An 8,413-nucleotide genomic window follows, 5' to 3' on the forward strand; every position below is an offset into this window, starting at 1 on the left:
TTACATTCTTGCAATTTTAATTTCTGTACTTTACATACCGTCGGGACACATGTACAACAACACGTCGGATTAATTCTGAGACAACACGTTGTATAATGGGTCATGATATATATTTATTTATTTTATGCATTTTAAATAACGGGACACGTATACAAGGTTTCGACTTATCATATTGATCCATCTATATATATATTTCGGAACAACCATAGACACTCTATATGTGAAGGTGGGAGTTGGCTATACAAGGTCGGAGTTGATTCCAAAATATATATATACTTTGAGTTGTGATCGACACCGAGACCAGTACACGGGTCACGATACGTATTAAGTAATTCGAATATTATATATTTAGTTCATATATGAATTTATTGAACCATTGGACAATCGGACTATTGGACTGCTAACTTTGGACAATTAAAAATGAGTTAAAATGATGATTATTACATATGAAACTAAACAATCCTTCAAGTTTGCCACTTGATTCTATTTTAAACCTCATTTGTATCTTGACGATTACAATTCGCATTCACAACTTTTCATGATTCTTGAAAACATCTCGATCGAGAAGTTCAACCAGCCGCACCTCGTCTACGGAATAAAGATTTATGCATACAGTTATGCACCTAAAAATTTTTGAACTCGAAGTTATAGTTAAAACGTATCCGCATCGAATTCCTTATCATCCATTAGCAAAAACAATCACGCGATTCCTTTTCAATTAACTAATTTTGTCACAGCTCCACTTCGATATCTCAGTAAGACTACTCTTATTACAATCTCGATATATATATATACGTTGTTCTTTCGCCATCGTTACCGGAGATCCTTTTATATTCCATCATATTACCATCAGCGTTTAATCATCTAAAAATACAATTCTCCTTAAACCATCTTGGTTTGATAACCAATGACCCAGATCCGATAACTTTGAAAATACTGACGAAGCAGCATGTTGTAGAAGGTCTTAATGACCAAATGTTGATGATAAAAGAAGGAAGTGTTAGGAACGCTCGATAGAAAATTGGTACTGAAAACCGGATTGAACAAACCATGAAGGAGACTCTGAACAAGTTACAAGGACTAAACTTGTACATATAGAATTATGACGATTCTGTAGCAAACACCTTGCTTCTGAATCTAAACCCTTACGGGTCAATCTTCATCATCATCCTTCGACATTAGAAATTCCAAGATATTATCATATCTTTCATTATAAATATCCTCAATATTTCTGAAGATATTTTCACCACTATCCTTATCTGAAATCATTTATCTCTCTGTAATATCTGCGTTACAATATAAAGGAAATTGTGTTAGTTTCTAAATCCTTCAAGTTTAAAATAGGAATGTTCTGAAGCAGTGTTGGGAACTGATGCATGAACTAGTATAATATAATGAAACTTGATCAACTTCATTATATTACAGTAAGTCATGTTAAGTTTCTAATGGAATATGATGATTTACAGTACCGTCATCATGTGCCATGTTACACGACTTTTACATTCTATCCAATTCCGAAACATATTAAGAACAAATCATCTTGATAGTTCTATTTTCCTGGATATTCTGTTAATTTGACAAATCAAAATCGTGCCATTACCATTCCTTTCTTAGAGCATTAGCTATGTTCATTCCGAATTTTATACCTACGAATTTCGAACTATTGATCGCTTGACTCAAGGACGGGAAGAAGAAACGAAGGGACAAAGTCCCAAAATAGAAATTGGGGTATAGATTACAGCAAATAGGAGAGAGTATTAACTATGGATGACAATGATTATGGAAAACAGAAGCAGGAGCATCGAAATATAAGGTAAGATATCAAACCTAATAACCACCCAGAAACTACAAACCGTGTGTATCAATACGTATGGCGACGTAAAGACACGGGAGAATTAGAAACATTATAATTCCAAGAAAATCATAAAAGTGAATAGATTCTTCTAGCGGTAGATGAAAGAGAAGAATGAAAGATATGAAAGTTAGAAGTATAACAAAAATCAGAACGGGATGAAGCATTTTAAAGGATACCTTAAGGTATGAATTAGAGGAGGAAGAGTAAGAGATGTGAGGTATGGAAGTAAGAAAGGGAAGGAGGTGGATTTATAGTGAAATATCCGACAAAGAAATCGAAACAGATTATCGCATTAAATCAAAGGAGATCCTGTTTTCTAAATCATCGAAGAACCAAATCTTATTACATAAGATTTTCTTTAAATCCCTTAAATTCTGGAAATCAATCCTAATCTCGACATCGGTTAAAACAATTCTATATTCACTCATTTCATTCTTTTGTGATAGCTTCACTCGTGCGCTTCACATGACCGAATCGTTTTATCCATATCTTCCAATAATGATAAAACTCTATTAATACCTCATATTCGTCATGAAAACATTCCTATTGTTATTTATGACAACCTCTACCAAATTTCGGGACGAAATTTCTTTAACGGGTGGGTACTGTAACGACCCGGATTTTTCCGATCGTTTTACACTTATAAGATTAATATTTACATAAATTAAAACTTACCAACATGATAAGCAATCTAAATTGTTGAGATTTATGATTTTGAAAAGAGTTTTACATAACGTTTAACCGTCTAGTTTGACCGATGATATCACGAACTATACAATATATGTTAATTATACGTTTGTGTATATATATGTATATATACATATTTAACATGATTTAAGGATGTTTAAATATCTCATTTTGTATTAATAACAATAAGTTATAAGTATATTTTGAAACTACTAACTTAAGCTTTCAAAACGATAACTATACGTAACGTTATTTGACATAAATACTTACGACCTATAATGTTTATACATATATCGTATATATAATGTATTTAATCACTTTTAAAGACTTAAATACATAAAACAATATAAGTATATTCACAAAAGATAGCTATATTTGAATCCTCATTCCATTTTTCACAAGATTTCTATACGTATATCTAGAGTATATGTACTCGTATCATACCTAGCTTCTATACGTATTTACTATTGGTATATACACATCAAATCACCACCAACCAGCCCTTGTTCATGCCTTATGTATAAGGTAACTACTTTTGTTATTTAGTATGACAATTTCACATGATTAAAAGATCTTTTCACAAAATTACAAATTTATACACCTTTTACACCACCATAAATACATGCATCCATTTTCAATTTTTGGAACATCATTTCTCTAGCTAAACACACACACTTACTAGCCTCATGTCTCTCTAAGAACTCCAGCAAAAATCCTCTCAAGAATCACCTTAAACACCACCATAAAAAGATCAACAAAAACACTACAAAAATACAACTTTCAATTCAAGTTTATGTCTTAAGTCGCTTCCAATCTTTCATCCAATTTCATCACTCTTTTGGTTCTAGGTTTTTACTCCTCTTTTACAGCAATCTTGTCCAAGTAACTTGAGGTAGTAACTTTGTTCATAACCTTATTCGATTCATATATATATAGCTATCTTATTGTATGGTATACAATTTTAACAACAAAAACATAGTTTGAATGATTTCAAACTTGTTTGCAAACTAAATAGATCCTTCTAACTTAACTTTTAAAATACTTCAAGACCTGTAATATAACTTAAATATATGCTAATTTAACAAGGTATAACTTGGTTTTTCAAAGAATACCTTAAAAAATTGTTTTTATGACGTCGGAGTGCAACCGGGGGCTGTTTTGGGTTGGATAATTAAAAACCATCTTGAACTTTGAATTGGAGGTTTATATTCTGGAAAAATGATATTTCTTATGAATATGTTAACACATAAAAATTTCATGATTTAATTCATAGTATAAGTATTTTTAGAAAAATGGTCATTAAATGATGTTTTTGTAACAAAAATGATTAACTTCATAAGTTTCACCAAAATTTGACCTATGACCTATGATTTCGAATACAAACTAAGGTATTTACAGTTCATATTCTTAAAGAGGGACTCGATCCAAGGAAGTGGAAAGTTGAATCAACGAAAACGGAGTTGTAACGAAGAAATTATGACCAAAACAAAATCGGATATCCAAGACTAGTTTAGCCACGGAAATAATTGGAGAAAATTAAATAAATCACATCTTCCTAAAGTAACATGATATTTTATACATATGTACTCATAATTTAATTTTATATGGTTCAGGATCACCCGTAAACAATACGAGAAGATTAATCATAAGATCCCATGATTGTACGCAACACGTCATTTGACAACACCGGTACTTTATGTACGCAACACGTCATTTGACAACACCGGTACCATGGGTGAAGATTAATCTCGACCAATACATATACGATGGGGGTTTTATTTATTTCATTGGGGGTTTATTAAACAACTAAATATGAACCATTAAAATTGAATTACTAACATCGGACTGCTAACTACGGACTAAGGAATTATTAAAAGTATTAAAAGTATTAAAAGTATATATATGTGACGATTGTTTAAAAAGAAAAGGTATTGATATATTATATATGGATAGGTTCGTGATATCAATCGGAGACCAAGTCGAAATTACATATCTTCAAGACAAAAGTGAGTATATAGTCCCACTTTTAAACTCTAAATATTTCGGGATGAGAATACATGTATTTTATATTTTACGCTATGGACACAAGTAACTGAAAAATATATTCTACGTTGAGTTGTACCACTGGCATACTTCCCTGTAGCTTGGTAACTAATATTTACAGCGGTATTGTAAATGCGAATCCTGTTGATAGATCTATCGGGCCTGACAACCCCAACCGGACTGGACGACCAGTATTCAACGGTTGCACAGTACTTCGTTTCGTGACTACACCTTGGTACGGTGTAGTAAGATTTCATAATAAAGGGAATATGCGACGTGATTAAATGTTAAGTATGGTTACCAACTGCTCAACCACTTAGAATATTTTTATTAAAATGTTTATATATGAAATCTTGTGTTCCATTGTTATAACGCTGCTAGCATCAAACCTATATATCTCACCAACTTTATGTTGACGTTTTAAAGCATGTTATTCTCAGGTATGAATTAAGTCTTCCGCTGTGCATTAGCTCATGTTAAGGATACTACTTGGGACCTTTTAAGCCATGATACAAAGACGTTGCATTCGAGTCATTGGAGTTCAATAGAGAATATAAATAAGTAAATGACAGATTAGGTCATTTGGATATTATGAAATGTTAGACGGAAATGTCAAATATTGATGTAATGATAGTTTGCCTTTTAAGAATAAATGCAACGTTTGTAAAATGTATCATATAGAGGTCAAGTACCTCGCAATGTTATCATATGTTATTGTATTCGTCCCTATGGATTGGGTCGGGTCGTCTCATGGAGACCTTTCCTAGCATGACGCGTTTTGAGACCACAATCGCAGCAGATCCCATAAGAACTCTGCAGTTAAGCGTGCTCATGCGAGAGCACTACTAGGATGGGTGACCTCCTGGGAAAGTGTTCGTCGAGTGTGGTCGCCAAGAAAAATCCGTGAGCAACCTACGGGGGAGACAAGGGTACGTCCCTATCTCTGCAAAGCGGACAATATCATGCTACGGGGAACGTTTTACCTGGGGTGTTACAGACGTCCATTTAAATATTAGCATTGAGCCAATATTACTCGTTCTTACTAGGTTTCACATACCATATTATACAAAAATACATTCACACTCAAACCGCTTTAACCAAACAATTTCATCTAGACCGGTTCATTCAGAAAATTTAGAAAAAATAAGAGTATTCTGACAGAAAAATTCATGAAAAGTCTATTTATTTCACACACTAAAATGAGTACTTTTACGCGAGATTTAATATCTGGGAAAGTAAAATTAAAATTGTAAAAAAATATTCTTGTTGAAAGCATTGAATCATTCGAGAAACCAGTGAAATAATTATAGAAATAATACATGAAATATTTCGTGAAACCATTCTGACGTCCATTTAAATATTAGCATTGAGCCAATTTTACTCGTTCTTACTAGGTTTTACATACCATTTTATACAAAAACACATTCACGGTCAAACCGCTTCAACCAAACAATTTCATCTAGACCGGTTCATTCAGAAAATTTAGAAAAAATAAGAGTATTTTTACAGAAAAATTCATGAAAAGTCTATTTATTTCACACACTAAAATGAGTAGTTTTACGCGAGATTTAATATTTTGGAAAGTAAAATTAAAACTGTAAAAAAATATTCTTGTTGAAAGCATTGAATCAATTCGAGAAACCAATGAAATAATTATAGAAATAATACACGAAATAATTCGAGAAACCATTCTGACGTCCATTTAAATATTAGCATTGAGCTAATTTTACTCGTTCTTACTAGGTTTCTCATACCATTTTATACAAAAACACATTCACAGTCAAACCGCTTCAACCAAACAATTTCATCTAGACGTGTTCATTCAGAAAATTTAGAAAAAAATAAGAGTATTTTGACAGAAAAATTCATGAAAAGTCTATTTATTTCACACACTAAAATGAGTACTTTTATGTGAGATTTAATATCTAGGAAAGTAAAATTAAAACTGTAAAAAAATTTTCTTGTTGAAAGCATTGAATCAATTCTAGAAACCAATGAAATAATTATAGAAATAATACATGAAATAATTCGTGAAACCATTCTGACGTCCATTTAAATATTATCATTGAGCCAATTTTACTCGTTCTTACTAGGTTTCACACACCATTTTATACAAAAAATCAAACAATTTCATTTAGACTGGTTCATTCAGAAAATTTAGAAAAAATAAGAGTATTTTGACAGAAAAATTCATGAAAAGTCTATTTATTTCACACACTAAAATGAGTAGTTTTACGCGAGATTTAATATCTGGGAAAGTAAAATTAAAACTGTAAAAAAATACTCTTGTTGAAAACATTGAACAATTCGAGAAACTAATAAAATAATTATAGAAATAATACATGAAATATTTCGTGAAACCATTCTGACATCCATTTAAATATTAGCATTGAGCCAATATTACTCGTTCTTACTAGGTTTCACATACCATTTTATACAAAAACACATTTACATTTAAACTGCTTCAACCAAACAATTTCATCTAGACCGGTTCATTCAGAAAATTTAGAAAAAATAAGAGTATTTTGATGTAGTGACCCGAACTTTTCCATGTTTATATATATATTAAATGAAATTGTTATTTACATGATTAAGTGTTTCCAACATGTTAAGCAATCAAACTTGTTAAGACTTGATTAATTGAAATAGGTTTCATATAGACAATTGACCACCCAAGTTGACCGGTGATTCACGAACGTTAAAACTTGTAAAAACTATACGATGACATATATATGGTTATATATATAGTTAACATGATTTTATTATAAGTATGTATCTCATTAGGTATTTTAACAATGAGTTATATACATAAAAATGAGACTATTAATTTAAGAAACTCGAAAACGATATATATAACGATTATCGTTATAACAACGTCTTACTAGGTACATATGAATCATATTAAGATATTGATACACTTGGTTAATTATGTTAAATGATAAGTAAATATATTATTAAGTGTATTAACAATGAAATACATATGTAAAAATAAGACTACTAACTTAATGATTTCGAAACGAGACATATATGTAACGATTATCGTTGTAACGACATTTAACTGTATATATATCATACTAAGATATATTATATATCATAATATCATGATAATATAACAATTTAACATCTCATTTGTTATAATAAACAATGGGGTAACAACATTCAACAAGATCGTTAACCTAAAGGTTTCAAAACAACATTTACATGTAACGACTAACGATGACTTAACGACTCAGTTAAAATGTATATACATGTAATGTTTTAATATGTATTCATACACTTTTGAAAGACTTCAAGACACTTATCAAAATACTTCTACTTAACAAAAATGCTTACAATTACATCCTCGTTCAGTTTCATCAACAATTCTACTCGTATGCACCCGTATTCTTACTCGTACAATACACAGCTTTTAGATGTATGTACTATTAGTATGTACACTCTAATGATCAGCTCTTAGTAGCCCATGTGAGTCACCTAACACATGTGGGAACCATCATTTAGCAACTAGCATGAAATATCTCATAAAATTACAAAAATATGAGTAATCATTCATGACTTATTTACATGAAAACAAAATTACATATCCTTTATATCTAATCCATACACCAACGACCAAAAACACCTACAAACACTTTCATTCTTCAATTTTCTTCATCTAATTGATCTCTCTCAAGTTATATCTTCAAGTTTTAAGTGTTCTTCATAAATTCCAAAAGTTCTAATTTCATAAAATCAATAATACTTCCAAGATTGCAAGTTTACTTCCAAGTTTTCTAAATCCATTCCAAGTAATCATCCAAGATCAAGATGTAACATCCCGCATTTTTC

Source organism: Rutidosis leptorrhynchoides, chromosome 6, assembly GCF_046630445.1.
Source record: "Rutidosis leptorrhynchoides isolate AG116_Rl617_1_P2 chromosome 6, CSIRO_AGI_Rlap_v1, whole genome shotgun sequence".
NCBI lineage: Eukaryota > Viridiplantae > Streptophyta > Magnoliopsida > Asterales > Asteraceae > Rutidosis > Rutidosis leptorrhynchoides.